The sequence below is a fragment of the Oncorhynchus gorbuscha genome, linkage group LG03, assembly GCF_021184085.1.
Source record: "Oncorhynchus gorbuscha isolate QuinsamMale2020 ecotype Even-year linkage group LG03, OgorEven_v1.0, whole genome shotgun sequence".
In the NCBI taxonomy this organism is placed as follows: Eukaryota; Metazoa; Chordata; class Actinopteri; order Salmoniformes; family Salmonidae; genus Oncorhynchus; species Oncorhynchus gorbuscha.
The window spans coordinates 72730249-72748904 of NC_060175.1; positions in this window are offsets into that span (position 1 = coordinate 72730249).

The following is an 18656-nucleotide window of genomic DNA, read 5'->3' on the forward strand; positions in this document are numbered from 1 at the left end:
ATGTGAAATTCATAGATTAGGGCCTAATGTATTTATTTTAATTGACTGATTTCCTTATATGAACTGCAGTGGCGGCTGTGAGGGGAGGACGGCACATAATAATGCCTGGAACGGAGCAAACGGAATTGCATCAAATACCTTGAAACCATGCGATTGATGTATTTGATACCATTCCACCTGTACCGCTCCAGCCATTAACACAAGCCCGTTCTCCCCAATTAAGGTGCCACCAACCTCCTGTGATGAACTGTAACTCAGTCAAATATTTGACATTTTTGCATGTTGTATTTATTTTGAAATCTAAATTGTATTTAGTTTTATTTCACCTTTATTTAACTAGGTAGGGCAGTTTGAAATAAGTTCTCATTTACAATTGCGACCTGGCCAAGGTAAAGCAAAGCAGTGCGACAAAAACAACAGAGTTACACATAAACAAACGTATAGTCAATAGCAACAGAAAAATATATGTACAGTGTGTGCAAATGTAGAAGAATAGGGAGGTAAGGCAATAAGTAGGCCATAAAGGCAAAATAATTACAATTTAGCATTAACACTGGAGTGATCGATGTGCAGATGATGATGTGCAAGTCGAGATACTGGGGTGCAAAAGAGCCAAAAGATAAATACAATAGGGGGATGAGGTAGTTGGGTGTGCTATTTACAGATTGGCTGTGTACAGGTACAGTGGTCGGTAAGCTGCTCTGACAGCTGAAGTTTAAAGTTAGAGAGGGAGATAAGTCTCCAGCTTCAGTGATTTTTGCTATTCATTCCTGTCATTGGCAGCAGAGAACTGGAAGGAAAGGCAGTGATGTTGGCTTTCGGGATGACTAGTGAAATATACCTGCTGGAGCGCGTGCTATGGGTGGGTGTTGCTATGGTGACCAGTGAGCTGAGATATGGTGAGGCTTTACCTAACAAAGACTTATAGATGACCTGGATCTAGTGGGTTTGGCGACGAATATGTAGCTAGGGCCAGCCAACGAGAGCATACAGGTGGGTAGTATATGGGGCTTTGGTGATAAAACGGATGGCACTATGGGGATTTGATGCGAAATAGGAAGCCAATTCTAGGTTTAATTTTGGATTGTAGATGCTTAAAGTGAGTCTGGAAGAAGAGTTTACAGTCTAACCAGACACCTAGGTATTTGGAGTTGTCCACATATTCTAAGTCAGAACCGTCCAGAGTAGTGATGCTAGTTGGGCGGGTGGGTGCGGGCAGCAATCGTTTGAAGAGCATGCATTTAATTTTACTAGCATTTAAAAGCAGTTTGAGGCCACGGAAGGAGTGATGTATGGCATTGAAGCTCGTTTGGAGGTTTCTTAACACAGTGTCCAAAGAAGGGCCAGATGTATACAGAATGGTGTCGTCTGCGTAGAGGTGGATCACCAGCAGCAAGAGCGATATCATTGATATATACAGAGAAGGTCCTTGACAACTTGAGAACCACATCACCAAACAAAAAGGCATTGTGATTCTGTCTTTTGTAATTTACTGAACTGTTGTCTGTGTATGCCTCTGGGACGAACTCATAAACCCATAAGATAGCAGCTTTAACAGGGTCATAATCGGGAACTCTGATCAAGAGATAAAGCAGTGTAGAGTTTGAGCTTTTCCTCCAAAAACATTTTGGAGGAGCAGTGACCAAATATTTTGCGGCCATTTCAGGGATGTGGCAATACTCTCAGAAATATAAAATATACTGTACATCCACCTCTTTTTCATTAAAATTTTTAATTTGTTTATACCTTCCGGAAACCTGCCTCACCCAATGTGATACGGAATTGCTATTATTTTTAATTTTTAGAACACACTCAAGAACCTCCAGAAGCTAACCAGCTAACTAGCTACAAGCTATTTAGTCATTGTTAGTGTTTTTTTAAAACCTGGATAACACTCGCCAGTCCAGCTTCCCTGCCCCATCCACCGCTGCCCCCTGGACACTGATCTCTTGGCTACATAGCTGATGCACGCTGGACTGTTCATTAATCACGGTACTCCATTCTGCTTGTTTGTTTTATCTGTCGGCCCTGTTGCCTAGTCAACGCCATTTTACCTGCTGTTGTTGTGCTAGCTGATTAGCTGTTGTTGTCTCACCTACTGTTTTAACTAGCTTTCTCAATTCAACACCTGTGATTACTGTATGCCTCGCTGTATGTCTCTCTCAAATGTCAATATGCCTTGTATACTGTTGTTCAGGTTAGTTATCATTGTTTTAGTTCACAATGGAGCCCCTAGTTCCACTCTTCGTACCCCTGATACCTCCTTTGTCCCACCTCCCACACATGCGGTGACCTCACCCATTACAACCAGCATGTCCAGAGATACAACCTCTCTCATCATCACCCAGTGCCTGGGCTTACCTCCGCTGTACCCGCACCCCACCATACCCCTGTCTGCGCATTATGCCCTGAATATATTCTACCATGCCAGAAACCTGCTCCTCTTATTCTCTGTCCCCAACGCTCTAGGCGACCAGTTTTGATAGCCTTTAGCCGCACCCTCATACTACTCCTTCTCTGTTCCGCGGGTGATGTGGAGGTAAACCCAGGCCCTGCATGTCCCCAGGCACCCTCATTTGTTCACTTCTGTGATCGAAAAAGCCTTGGTTTCATGCATGTCAACATCAGAAGCCTCCTCCCTAAGTTTGTTTTACTCACTGCTTTAGCACACTCTGCTAACCCTGATGTCCTTGCCGTGTCTGAATCCTGGCTCAGGAAGGCCACCAAAAATTCAGAGATTTCCATACCCAACTATAACATCTTCCGTCAAGATAGAACTGCCAAAGGGAGAGGAGTTGCAGTGTACTGCAGAGATGGCCTGCAAAGTAATGTCATACTTTCCAGGTCCATACCCAAACAGTTCGAACTACTAATTTTGAAAATTACTCTCTCCAGAAATAAGTCTCTCACTGTTGCCGCCTGCTTACCGACCCCCCTCAGCTCCCAGCTGTGCCCTGGACACCATTTGTGAATTGATCGCCCCCCATCTAGCTTCAGAGTTTGTTCTGTTAGGTGACCTAAACTGGAATATGCTTAACACCCCGGCAGTCCTACAATCTAAGCTAGATGCCCTCAATCTCACACAAATCAAATTCTTTAAAAGTAACTTCCTCACCATTTTAGATAAGCATGCTCCGTTCAAAAAATGCAGAACTAAGAACAGATACAGCCCTTGGTTCACTCCAGACCTGACTGCCCTCGACCAGCACAAAAACATCCTGTGGCGGAATGCAATAGCATCGAATAGTCCCCGCGATATGCAACTGTTCATGGAAGTCAGGAACCAATACACGCAGTCAGTCAGGAAAGCTAAGGCCAGCTCCTGTAGCTCCAAATCCAAAAAGTTCTGGGACACTGTGAAGTCCATGGAGAACAAGAGCACCTCCTCCCAGGCTAGGTAACACGGTCACCACCGATAAATCCATGATTATCGAAAACTTCAATAAGCATTTCTCAACGGCTGGCCATGCCTTCCGCCTGGCTACTCCAACCTCGGCCAATAAGCTCCGCCCCCCGCAGCTCCTCGCCCAAGCCTCTCCAGGTTTTCCTTTACCCAAATCCAGATAGCAGATGTTCTGAAAGAGCTGCAAAACCTGGACCTGTACAAATCAGCTGGGCTTGACAATCTGGACCCTCTATTTCTGAAACTATCCGCCGCCATTGTCGCAACCCCTATTACCAGCCTGTTCAACCTCTCTTTCATATCGTCTGAGATCCCCAAGGATTGGAAAGCTGCCGCAGTCATCCCCCTCTTCAAAGGGGGAGACACCCTGGACCCAAACTGTTACAGACCTATATCCATCCTGCCCTGCCTATCTAAGGTCTTCGAAAGCCAAGTCAACAAACAGGTCACTGACCATCTCGAATTCCACCGTACCTTCTCCGCTGTGCAATCTGATTTCCGAGCCGGTCACGGAGTCTGCTTTCTATTCCGCAACAAAGCCTCCTTCACTCACGCCGCCAAACTTACCCAAGTAAAACTGACTATCCTACCGATCCTCGACTTCGGCGATGTCATCTACAAAATGGCTTCCAACACTCAACTCAGCAAACTGGATGCAGTTTATCACAGTGCCATCCGTTTTGTCACTAAAGCACCTTATACCACCCACCACTGCGACTTGTATGCTCTAGTCGGCTGGCCCTCGCTACATATTCGTCGCCAGACCCACTGGCTCCAGGTCATCTACAAGTCCATGTTAGGTAAAGCTCCGCCTTATCTCAGTTCACTGGTCACGATGGCAACACCCATCCGTAGCACACGCTCCAGCAGGTGTATCTCACTGATCATCCCTAAAGCCAACACCTCATTTGGCCGCCTTTCGTTTCAGTACTCTGCTGCCTGTGACTGGAACGAATTGCAAAAATCGCTGAAGTTGGAGACTTTTATCTCCCTCACCAACTTCAAACATCAGCTATCTGAGCAGCTAACTGATCGCTGAAGCTGTACATAGTCTATTGGTAAATAGCCCACCCATTTTCACCTACCTCATCCCCATACTGTTTGTATTTATTTACTTTTCTGCTCTTTTGCACACCAATATCTCTACCTGTACATGACCATCTGATCATTTATCACTCCAGTGTTAATCTGCAAAATTGTAATTATTCGCCTACCACCTCATGCCTTTTGCACACATTGTATATAGACTCCCCTTTTTTTCTACTGTGTTATCGACTTGTTAATTGTTTACTCCATGTGTAACTCTGTGTTGTCTGTTCACACTGCTATGCTTTATCTTGGCCAGGTCGCAGTTGCAAATGAGAACTTGTTCTCAACTAGCCTACCTTGTTAAATAAAGGTGAAATAAATAAAAAATAAAAAAAAAAAAAAGTCGGTACAAGCCGGCTGTTCCAACCAAGATCAAACTGTGTTGAGGGTGCATGATGGCCTGACTTGATTCGGAGTACTTCCAGATCTATCTCTCTTTGGTGTGCTTCCAGCTCCATCTCTTTTAATCGAATGGCATACTCACGTTCCTGTTCTTGTCGTCTGGCTGCATGTTCTTCTTGTTCTATTTGTTTTAACCGAATGCTCAGGCTCTAATTTCCGTTGCTCTCATCTCTCCCCACCTTCTCTTTCCCTTTACTCACGCTCAAGCTCTAATTTCCATTGCTCTCATCTCTCCCCACCTTCTCTTGTCCTTGTACTCAAGCTCAAATTTCTGTTGCTCCCATTTTACCTTTAGTTATACCGCTCGCAGTTGCACGTCTTACGGGGTGTACTCTACCACCCGTGGGAACCTTTATCCTCCAACAAAGCAGAATAACCCTTGTACTACCGCTTTTGAATCGGCAGCTGTCACTTTGATGTCATAATTCTTTGCAGTGATGAGCAGATTCACCTTTGTACATTTAATAGTAATAATAATTTATTTCATTTTCAAAGCGCTTTTCATTATAACAAATCATCTCAAAGTGCATAAAATAACAAATAAAAACCAAATAGGAAAAAATGGATACAACTAGACAGGGCCAATTACACAAACAACATAGCTGACTCTACAAGGGACAAGGACACAAAAGAGCAAAGCTATCCACTGTCATGCCTACTTTCACTGTCCCGCTCCGGTGCTCGAGGTCACTGGTCTACTAACCACCCACATTACGTGCACCTGGCAACTATCATTGCGCACAACTGCTCCCCATCGTTTCTCACACCTGGGCTTCATCATCAACCTGATTACTCTCTCTTTATTTAGCCCTCAGTCTTTAGGAAGTATTGGCTTTGTTTACATTCAGTATGCTACTCCTGTTTTGATTATCTTCATGTTTCTTATTATTAAACTCACCCTCTTCACCTGCTTACTGACTCCCTGCGTATACGTTACAGAATACTGTCTCTCAAGATATGGAAGCAGGAGAAGTTAAGGATATCTCCCAGATGGTCGACAAACAGGAAGACCTACTCCGTCAACACCACGACCAACTGGCTCAACTGGTTATGGTAATGGGATAAGGTCCTCCGCGTTCTCCACCACCTCGGCAACACCCAAGAGGATTCATCTCCAACTAGCGGAGGATCCTCTACCACGTCTCGTCCCAGCGAGCCAGTACCCAACCCCATCCAGCAATCCGCCCAGGTCAACGATGCCCTATTGACGTGATTTGGAGTGGGCTACGGCCATCAGAGGGAGGAGAGGAGGAGCTGGGTTCAAATGAGAGGTTCACGGCTCTGTTCAGGGCTGTCTGCGATCATACACCTGAAGGCAGAGGGAGGTGAGCGACTACTCCAACTCCGTCAGGGTGCCCAGACCGCTGCGGAGTACACCCTCACCTTCCGGACTGAGGCAGCCCCTAGTGGATGGAATGAGCCGACGCTCCGCACCTTATTCTGCGTGAAGAGGTCCAGGTGGAGTTGGCATGACGGGACAGCAACCTTTCCTTGGAATACGCTCATAGCGATGGCCATTTGACTGGCTTAACCGTCTTCGAGAGCGCTGACACCCCTCTCTTGCCTTCCTCCTTAAGCTGTCCTGAAACAGAGCCCGAACCCATGGAGGTAGGGGTCCCACCTCCATGTGGCAGAGCGGCGTTGCCGGAGACAGCTGGGGCTCTGTTCTTATTGTGGTCAGTAGGGGCACCAGCTTCAGCGGTGTCCGATATGTTCCAACCCAGAGTCCACAAGGACAGAGGGGCGGCCCCGTGATCATCCATCTCCCAGGGTAGGCATGAGTATTCCATCATCAATTTCGTCAAACCCTTTCTGGTTTCCGTTGGCTGGCTGTCCCTCATGTGTCTCTACAGCTTTAGTGGACTCCGGTGCCACGGGGAATTTCATCGAACAGGCTCCTCCTCCCTGAACATCACCTAATACCCACTCTCCTATCCTTTTCTGGACCAAGCACTGGATAGTCGACCATTGGGAACCGGCACATCACAGCACCACTCACAGTGGAACCCATGCATCAAGAAAGCTATCCCTTCCTCATCATCAATGCAACAGTACACAAAGTCATCCTCGGCCTTCCGTGGCTCCAATGTCATGACCCCACCATCTCACGGTCTAGGATGAAAATCACTGACTGGGCAACCGAATGCCTGAGGACCTGCTTTCCTTTCCCCTGTGGTTTCGCGTTGGTTGAGAGTCCCGTGGTTGCCCTCCAGCACAGCATCTCAGAGGTACACCAGGATCTCTAGGAGGATTTCTCCAAGACCCACGCAACCTGTCTCCCTCCTTAATAATCGCCCCATGGACTGTGCCTGCGACCTTCTTGCAGGCTCTGCACCTTTGCACAGCCACATCTAGCCTCTGTCAGTAGCTGAAACCAAGACTATGGACAAGTACATCCAGGAGACTCTCCAACAGGGTTTCTACTGCTACCCTCTACCGCGATTGAACAGCTCCGCAGGGGCCCTTAATAAAAAATATATATATATTTTTTTTTTTACAAAATTGGACCTGCCTACAATCTGATCCGCATCTGGGAGGGAGATGAATGGAAAACGTCATTCAGCATGATGTCTGGCCACTACGAGGACTTGGTGATGCCTTGTGGATTAGCCAATGCTCTGTCTGTGTTCCAGGCATTCCTTAACAAGGTGTTCCGGGACATGCTTGGGCACCAGTGGTCGTGTACATCACCAACGCCCTGGTCTACTCTGCCACCGTGCTGGATCACATCGCCCATGTCAGAGTAGTCCTGGAACGCCTCCTGGAGAATCACCTGTATGTGAAAGCGGAGATGTGCCAGTTCCATCAGGCCACTGTCTCCTTCTTCAGATACCAGGTCAGTCCACAGGGAGTGATGGAGGAGAGGAAGGTTTATGCAGTCAGGTTATGGACAGTCCCAATCACAAAGGGGCTATAACGTTTTTGGGGGGTTTGCCAACTTCTACCGCCTCTTCATTAGGAACTTCAGCTCCATCGCCTCTTCTCACCTTTCTCCTTATGGGTGGTCCCCGTAAATTGGTCTGGAGTCCAGCAACCGATGAGGTCTTCTGAAGGGGCGTTTCACCTCATTGCTGAAACACCCAGATCCTACGCTGTGGTGGAGGTGGACGCTTCAGAAGTGGGCGTGGGGGCTGTCCTGTCCCAACGTCAAGGTAACCCACAAATTGTATCCATGTGTATACTTCTAAAAATAACTGTCTTCTGCACAGAGGAACTATGACATCGGTGACCAGGGGCTCTTGGAGACATTGGCTGGAGGGCACAATGGACCCATTTCTCATCCTCACCGACCATCGGAACCTGGAGTACATACGGCAGCAAGGCGGCTGAAACCGCGCCAAGCAAGGTGGGCCCTTTTCTTTGCTAGATTCGACTTCACTTTCTCATATAGCCCAGATTCAAATAGCATCAAAGCTGATGCAGCTCTCCTGTTTTGGGAGAGGTTCCTGTCCGGAGTGCACCCATCATTCCTCTCTCCCGAGTCGTTGTCCCCATACTTTGGGACGTAGACACGATAAAAAGGCTTTGTTTAACAACTTGAAGAGGAAGCGCTAAACAGCTGTGTAGCTCTTCCAACATCTCTCACGCCACCTGGAGCATTGGCTCTGCAGCTCTTAAATATCACCTGTGCCAGCACAGGTGCAACACATCCTGGACAACAAGGATGATTCCAATCAGTGCGCGTCCACACCTATACTGAACAAAAAATATAAACGCAAAATGCAGTTCATATCAGGAAATCGGTCAATTGAACTAAATGAATTAGGCTCTAATATATTGATTTGACATGACTGGGCAGGGGCACAGCCATGGGTGGGCCTGGGAGCACATAGGCCTACCACTGGGGCACCAGGCCCAGCCAATCAGAATAAAACATTTCCCCAGAACAGGGCTTTATTACAGGCATAAATACTCCTCAGTTTCATCAGCTGTCCGGGTGGCATGTCTCAGACGATCCTGCCCATGAAGAAACCAGATTTGTTCCTGGGCTGGCATAGTTACACGTAGTCTGCGATTGTAAGGCCGGTTGGAGGTACTGCCAAATCCTCTAAAACGACTTTGGAGGCGGCTTATGGCAAATAAATGAACATTCAATTCTCTGGCAACAGCTCTGGTGGACTCCATCGGTATGTCTTAATAGGTATGAGTTTTGTTCTAGTTTTGTCGTCTTTTGTCATTTTTCTTCACCAACGGTCCTAATGTAAAAGTCCATCCTTTTCTCAACGTCTCTCTCCCTCTCTGTTTTTCCCAGGCCTCTCGTTAACCAAGTCCACTCTCTCATTGGCCACAGCTTAACAAGTGACCTTATTGGTCATAACTTAAACTTAAAAGTAAACCAACTTATTCACTTATACATGAAATAAATATATTTTCAAAAGAAATGCATTAACATTACAATTTTGGAGCTATTCAATCACCTTTTAAATATAATACCAATGAATTATAACAAATAAACTCAATACTTGGTTTTAACAAGAATAAACTCAATACCTAGTTCAAACAAGGGTATTACACACCTGTGTAATGATCATGTGGTTTAATCAGCTGATATGCCACACATGTCAGGTGGATGGATTAGTTTGGTAAAGGAGAAATGCTCACAAATTTGTGCACAATAATTGAGAGAAATTGGGTGTATAGAACATTTCTGGGATGTTTTATTTCACTTCACATTCTGTTGCATTTATATTTTTGTTCAGTGTAATTAAAACCAAGCCTGTAACATACCTGTGCGTCGTTTGCCATTACATATAATTCAGTTTATAAGTCAAGGTGAAATATCACAGAGAAGAGCCCAATTATCCTAGTCTGATCCCGTCAGGACCCGGTTATGAACCCGGGTCTCCGGAGTGAGAAACAGTCACTTAACCAACTGAGCCACGAATAGTCGGCAGAACCCAGAAGATGAGGCAGATACAGCAGTACCTGAGACGGTGTATTTAATGAAGTAAAAAGTGAAGTTCTTCAGGAAAACATGTAACTCCACAACCTCAACAGGAATTCCACAAGAACAAAGGTAATCCTCCAAGTCAAAAAGGTAAATCCACAAGGTGGAAGGTATAGCACAAAAAGCCTCAAAAGATACTCAAAAACAAACAAACAAGAACAAAAAACAGAATTCCACAAGAGAGTCCACCGGGATCAACAAGAGTTCACAGAGTACTAGGGCTGGGTGCTAACATACAAACACAGAGCAAAGAACTGAGGGAAAACAAAGGGTTTAAATACAATCAGGGGAAACGAGGCACAGGTGCAAATAATAATGGGGATCAAGGGAAAACAAAAGGTCAAAAGGCACAATGGGGGCATCTAGTGACCAAAAACCAGAACAACCCTGGCCAAATCCTGACAGATCCCAGTTTAGAATAATCTGAACCTTCATATTAAGTCAGTCTAGAACATCACATAGGTTCCCATTGATCTGTTTGAGAGATACATAACTTGAGCCATCAGGTGTGCGTGCGTGTATACTTGCGTGATGTGATATAGGTTCCCATTGATCTGTTTGAGAGATACGTAACTTGAAATTCATAATTACAGTGCTTGTGGGTTCAGCTAGCAACGACTGCATAGTGTGTTTACTGCTGGGCTCACCTGAGCCATCGTGTGTGTGTGTGTGTGTGTGTGTGTGTGTGTGTGTGTGTGTGTGTGTGTGTGTGTGTGTGTGTGTGTGTGTGTGTGTGTGTGTGTGTGTGTGTGTGTGTGTGTGTGTGTGTGTGTGTGTGTGTGTGTGTGTGTGTGTGTGCGCACACTTGCGTGTAATAGTGTGTGCATGAGTATTAGAGATTATCTGAGTTTTCTCTGGTAGCGCATGTCTGAAACCTGTCTTTTTGTGCCTCATCCATCAGGGCCATCTTTTCTGAGGATCCAGCTTCTTCTTCCGCCCCGTACCTATGAAAGCGATAGCCGCGACTGAGGAGTGATGTCATCAACCGCCGCACAACCTGTGCCACTGTTCTCCCTAACTGGTACCTCAGTGAGAAAGGTAATGGTCTTTGTGTATCCCATTCCACTGGAGTTGTCTCATCTCTTATCCTTCAAATGACTTAATCATTTATATTTCTTGTTGTTAACAAATGAGATATTACCTGTTAGATACTGTTGGGTCTAGAAGCATAAGCATTTCGCTACACTCACAATAACATCTCCGAACCATGTGTGTGTGACCAATAACATTTGATTTGATTTGGGTGTTGATATCCTTACTGTATGCCATCTTGTCCTCAAGTTGAAGTAATGTGTGCTGCACTTTTACTAAATGAGAAATCTGTATTCAGGAATGTGAAATAGGACTGCTCATCAGATTGTGTGAGTGAGACAAGGGCAAAACAGTTAAGGACTCATTCTGGACACCAATTTGTACAGCTTCCATTAGATTAAAAGAGGCACTGGATAAATGCCCAAAGGCGTCAGCGCCCAGACTCATCAAGTGAATTAAGAGGTGTGTATCAAGACGTGGGTAATCACGGGATATAATTAAATGGCACTTTGAATAGCACTCTCACTTTTCCCAGGGACTAAAAATACTCTGGACGGTCATTATTTGGCTGTCATTTGTGTTAAAGCCAAACCTTTGTTTTAAAGGAGTTGACTTGAAGATGGATGTCGATGTGCAGTGTTCCGAGTGAGACCTTGCTAATTGCGCCACAAGGGACAAAAGAGGCATTTATCTGTAGCTGGTGGTCAAAATAAAACAGCTGTACAACATAACTCAGTGAGGCTATGCCTAAATATTCAGATGTAATAAGGCATATTGCTGGGAACTATTGGCACAGCCCTCAGGTTGCAGCAACAGCAGATTACTATCCATTGTTTTCTTTAGATGACGGAACAAGGACCATTATTGGCAGACTTCGGAACTTAAAATATGCTATATATACAAGTATGTGGACACCCTTTCAAATGAGTGGATTTGGCTATTTTAGCCACACCAGTTGCTGACAGGTGTATATAATCGAGCACACAGCCAAGCAATCTCCATAGAAAAACACTGGCAGTTGAATGGCCTTACTGAAGAGCTCAGTGCCTTTCAATGTTGCAATGTCATAGGGTGCCACCTTTCCAACAAGTCAGTTCGTCAAATTCCTTCTCTGCTAGAGTTGCCCCGGTCAACTGGAAGTGCTGTTATTGTGAAGTGGAAACGTCTAGGAGCAACAACGGCTCAGCCGTGAAGTGGCCGCATTAGCTCACAGAACGGGACCGCCAAGTGCCAAAGTGCATAGCTCTTAAAAATCATCTGTACTCGGTTGCAACCTTCACTAACGAGTTCCAAACTGCTCCTGGAAGCAACGTCAGCACAAGAACTGTTAGTCGGGAGCGTCATGAAATGGATTTCCATGGCCGAGCAGCCACACACAAGCCTAAGCTCACCATGCGCAATGCCAAGCGTCGGCTGGAGTGGTGTAAAGCTCGCCGCCATTGAACTCTGGAACAGTGGAAACACGTTCTCTGGAGTGATTAATCAATGTTCCAACATCTAGTTGAAAGCCTTCCCAGAGGATTGGAGGCTGCTATAACAGCAAAGGGGGGACCAACTCCATATTAATGTCCATGATTTTGGAATGAGATGTTCGACAAGTAGGTGTCCACATACTTTTGGTAATGTAGTGTTGGTATGCAGTTTAATTAATATGCACGTGCATTCAAAGTTATCCCTTTTTATTGAGGTTATGAATCCTTTCATATACTGTAGTTGGTAGTAATATTGTAGCAAAGGGCCTAGCCTGTGTTGTGCCTGTCTGTTTCTGCTTTCTTGCCAATTCATGTTTGGCATGACAAACAGACTGGCACCCAGGTTAGCAAGGGCTGTGGGACATTCAGATACTTTTTGGTGTAAACAAACACTGTATAGCTTCAAAACATGGTTCAAACAATACATTTCCTGTATGATCAGTCCTTGCATCCACAGCATCATCTGTGAATTTAAGTGGTAAAAATGTTCCAACCCCGTGTCTCAGCTGTTTACCAAAACACAGTCAGGCAGCTTTAAAAAAAAAAATGATTACAGACTGCAGTTTTAATTAACTACCTTGTTCAAGGGCCGAACTGAATCTTTTTTTTCACACCTTGCCTGCTCAGGAATTTGAACCAGTGACCTTTCAGTTACTGGCCCAACGCTCTTAACCACTAGGCTACCTGCCACAGTTTAGTCACAATGACTGCAACCAAACACTTCCTGTAGTTGTTGATCGATCTCTAACATCATTGTGTAGGAAGTTTCTGGGTTTGTCTACAATGGTAACAAAACATCAAATGTTTTGCTTTTAAGCCATTCTGATGTGGACTTGCTTGTGTGTTTTGGATCATTGTCTTGCTGCTTGACCCAGCTGTGCTTCAGCTCCAGCTCCAGCTCATGGACGGATGGGGTGACATTCTCCCGTAGAATTATCTGATACGGAGCAGAATTCATGGTTCCTTCAATGATGGCAAGTCGTCCAGGTCCCGAGGCAGCAGAGCATCCCAAAACCATCACAATACCAGTGGTGCAAAGAATGTAGAGAGGAACACCCCCCAGCTTTCAACCTCCCAAAATGCTGAGACAGATAAATGACTTCCATCTAGATCTCTGAGGAGTCCTCTTGCCTTGAGGTAGCACACTGTACAGTACCTGATGTTCCTCCTGTATGGTGTTCATTAGAGCAAAGTACTACTTAAGTAGTTTTTGGGAGATATCTGTACTTTACTTTACTATTTATATTTTTGACAACTTTTACTTCACCACGTTCCTAAAGAATGTTCTGCCGAATGTGTTACACTGATGTATTTTCTGTGGAACTATACATGCATGTCCCTGATCACTCTATTGAGGCATAAAACACTGACTTTCAATAAGTTGTGACCCCTGTCAATACACAGCTGGACTCACCTGCTCTAGCTTTCTCCCGTTGTGCTATTTACAGACAAACATGTGACTGTTCTGGGGAAATATGGTAAAAATCAAAATCATATCAAATTTATTGGTCACATACAAGTGTTGAGCAGATGTTTTTGCGGGTGTAGCGAAATGCTTGTGCTTCTAGCTCCGACAGTAATATCTAATAAGTAATATCTAACAGTTTCACAACATATACCCAAAATATACGTAAATCTCAGTAAGGAATGGATTAAGAATGTCAGAGCGGCATTGGACTAAGAGACAGTGGCATAGCATAGAATACAGTATATGCATATGAAATGGGTGATGCAATATTTACACACAAATTAAAGTGACTAAGATACCGCAGAATAGTATAAGAGTACAGTTTATACATATGAGATGAGTAATGCAAGATACAGAGACATTATTAAAGTGGCTAGTGATCCATTTCTAAAAGTGGCCAGTGATTCCTAATTCATGTCTATAGGCAGCCGCCTATGATGTGCTAATGATGGCTGTCTAGCAGTCTGATGGCCTTTTTAATGTAAAGTCAAACAATGTTACAGGTGAAATGAAGAACACAATCTGCTAATCTCCTAATATATTGCACAAGTTGACTGCAGGTACAGTATTTACTTAAAAGTAGCTGCAAACATGACAACTTATTGAAAAATGTACATACCCCAGTATACGGTATACCGCCCAAGAATAGCACTCACTGTATTGTATTGTGTTTGTAGTCTCAGTTTGAAAGGAATTAATAAAGAGTAAATTAAATGTATTTTTGTTAATACAAATAGCTGTAAGAAAGGCTACCTGTGCCATTACCAATCTGTAGCTGGCTGGATTGACACCAATGGGGGTGACTTTGACCACCAAACTGAACACGCCACAGCCTCAACAATCAACAGGCTCGCACACACACCGTTGAGGTGCATAAGCGGTGACTGGTGATATATTTTCTCAGTGCTGATGATTTCATTGACGGATCACCTTTTGGGACAGTCACACATGGCTGGTTGGGTAATGGTGTAAGATGAGCAAACTGGGATCAGAGTTGACACTTCACAGGCAGGTCCCTGGCGCTTTCTGCCATGGTGGCCTGTCATGTTGAGTTGTGATGGATGAGGGAGTCATTCCCAACATGCGAGGGAAACCCAAATGCAGGCAGGCCAGTGTCAGCGTGTGGTTTTCACATAGCGGAGATAAATAGCTCTTATTATGCATTGGAAATCCTCTAATTTACTTGACATTTCGCAGTCGGCAGCTTCCTAATTCCTTGTTCTATTTCAACGTTTTATTCGTCAAGCCTTTTACTCATCTCGCCAGTAAGCCATGGGTGGTCGATACATACAATGCAATATGTACAAATATTTCTGTACTATCTAAACAAATTTGTTCTTGATTTTAATTCCAACCAGACCCAGTTTCAAATACATTATTTATATAATAAAAATATTATATTTAAAGTGTGCCAAAGCTTTTAACACAAAACTAGTTTACTTTTACATAAGCCTAGCTTTCTTACACGCTAAACTTTTTTTCTTTAGGAGAGGTTAAATGTCCCAATATTTAGAATGTATTTGAAATAAAGAAGCTGGTCACACCTCTGACTCACTCAGACTCCCAGAGGAGCATCCTCAGCTCTTTCTCCCTCAGATGTCCTCAACACACCAGAGAGAGAACATACCATAACCTTAAATATAACCCCATACAGTTTATACCAAGAATCACCATTAAACATATCCTCCGATCATAATTGCATTCTGCAGCCATATGATTGGGGTAAGGCCTGTAGCCTTATTTATCATCCTTATTCATGCTCAGATATTAATTATAAGAAGGTTATTGGAGGTTGATTAAAATATAAACGTAAGAAGTATCAAGACTACATTGGAAAGCCATAATATCAGCAAAATAATATTCATACAGTACAGTAATAAACCAATATAAAACCTCAACGTTCTTCTCGATATGTTTGGTTATTTTCAATTCCATTACAAATAGTTTCCTGTTATCCAAGTAGAATATTTGAGCAGTTACACATATCAAACAATCTTTTTGTTATGATTACATTTTGTAATCCTCACATTACGGGACGGGATGCCAGTTTTGATAAAACTAAGACCCCCTTTTGTTTTTGTCAATCATGACAAGTACCCCACAGTAATAACTGACCAATAAGGATCTAGAAAGATCTCGCTGCTGGCTTCCTGTACCGCAAACACCATCTCCCGGGAGCTTTTGTTTCATTTAACATCACGCTACTTAAGGTCACTTATAGTGTTAAAAACAAATATGCATTGTGGGGGTGGGACCTTTATATGGGGGAAAGAGATACCTTGGGGAGGGCAATGATCGCAGGATCCTTCCTGTCTGATGCGTTTTCATTTCCCATTTGTAATTACGCTGAGACCACAGCACACACTATGATGCAAACAGTGTGTAATATAAAGTAATATTGTGTTTCCAACAGATTATACCCTCCAGGGATAGAGAGGGAGAGGGAGAGGGAGAGGGAGAGGGAGAGGGAGAGGGAGAGGGAGAGGGAGAGGGAGAGGGAGAGAACCATATTAATGAACTGGCAAAGTCATCAGGGTATTCTGACTCATCACCTTTTTTTCTCTTTATTTGGACATACATTATTTTGTGTGTTTCTGTTGTCCTTCGTTAGCAAGAGTTAGTGTGTCCATGTCAAGAAGAAAACACTGACACAGCAATGCATGCAGAATGGGGTAAATGCAATATCAAAAGGTTTAACAAATTACAGTGTTTTTCAATTTTACAATAAGGCGACTTTGTAAACTCTAACCTCTGTACTGTATCTTACACACCTTCAGATCAATAATGTAAGCTATGGCACATATTCAAGTAATTGGTGTCAGCTGAACGGTCAAGTACAGTGCCTTGCGAAAGTATTCGGCCCCCTTGAACTTTGCGACCTTTTGCCACATTTCAGGCTTCAAACATAAAGATATAAAACTGTATTTTTTTGTGAAGAATCAACAACAAGTGGGACACAATCATGAAGTGGAACGACATTTATTGGATATTTCAAACTTTGTGCCTCACCCTAATAATTTGGTCTATTTTGACCTCTTAATTTCACTTACTGTTCTAACTTGGTGGTGCACATGTAGCCTATAATCTGTTTTAGAGAAATGTAATCATCGAATATTGTAAGAGCTTTCATTGTCTGCTTATATGCCCCCTTTATTTATCCTACGGTTGGTGTACAGGGAGTACACTGTAAGAACGGCCCATATTCTGAATTATGTCCCTGTATATTTCAAAAGTGCTGAACAAATAGTTATATTGACTACGTCTGTCGTCGCTTGCTCATTAATGTCTTAATCGAAATGACGGATTGCCTCTTATCCACTTGTCGTCCCCTTATGCCATAATTTGTCAGCCATATCAGCTATGTTTTTTTAAGGCGGTAAATGAGGCTGAATTAACTGTTTTGCTGCCAGTCAAGGCTCCGCTGATAGCCAGGTATAGCAGTGGTAAGGTGCTGGGACTACTGTTGGGTCTTTGCTGTTGAGACAGCTTTATGTAGGCCCTAACAGTTTGTGTGCACCGTTTGTCACCGTTATAGTGCAATTAATGTATTGTTTAGTGTTGTGCAGTGGCTTTGCTAGCATGTATCCCACTTTTTTTTGCACCACCATGATTTACATGCTAAAATCGCCACTGCTTGCCATAGACTTTCAAGTAGATTTACGTCAAAACTGGAACTCGGCCACTCAGGAACATTCACTGTCTTCTTGGTAAGCAACTCTAGTGTAGATTTGGCTTCATGTCTTAGGTTATTGTCCTGCTGAAAGGTGAATTTATCTCCCATTCTTGTGGAAATCAGACTGATTCCTCTAGGAGTTTGCCTGTGCTTAGTTCCGTTCTCTATCTTTTTTTTATCCTGAAAAACTCCTGTCATTTTTTTAAGGGGTGGATCAGCTTAATATTGTGGAAAGATTGTTGCTTCCATCAATGTAATTGTCTGCATCATTTCCAATCCCCCATATATTTTTTGGGTAAATATATATGCCTACATATACACATATATACATACACATACCTACAATTCCTTGCGAAAGTATTCGGCCCCCTTGAACTTTGCAACCTTTTGCCACATTTCAGGCTTCAAACATAAAGATATAAAACTGTATTTTTTTGTGAAGAATCAACAACAAGTGGGACACAATCCTGAAGTGGAACGACATTTATTGAATATTTCAAAACTTTTTAACAAATCAAAAACTGAAAAATTGGGAACATGAAGGAAGCAGGGCACTGTCTACCAAAAACTTGGTCAATCAAAAACTGAAAAATTGGGCGTGCAAAATTATTCTAACATTTCGATGGCAATAATAAATAGATATGCCAAAGGTGGACAACCTTGTTTTACTCCTCTAGATAGTTTAAAAGCTTCTGAGATATAGCCATTATTTACTATTTTACAGCTAGGATTACAATACATATCTTTAACCCATTTTATAAAATATTCCCCAAAATTGAAATATTCTTTGCATTTATATATAAACTCCAGTCGTACTTTATCAAAAGCCTTTTCAAAATCAACTATGAAAACCAGGCCTGGTGTCCCCAATAGTATTCTATTGTTTCCCGTATTTGTCTTATATTATCTCAAATGTATAGTCCATGTAAAAACCTGTCTGATTAGGATGAATAATATCTGACAATACTTTTGAAAATCTATGCGCCAAGCATTTTGCTTGGATTTTTGCATCACAACACTGAAGTGTAAGAGGTTTCCAATTTTATTTATGGACTGGATCTTTATATATACCACATGGGTCCTGTTTCAGTAATCCTGATATCAGACCTTCTTGTTGCCTGTCTGATAATCTACCATTTAAATAGGAGTGGTTAAAACATGCTAATAAT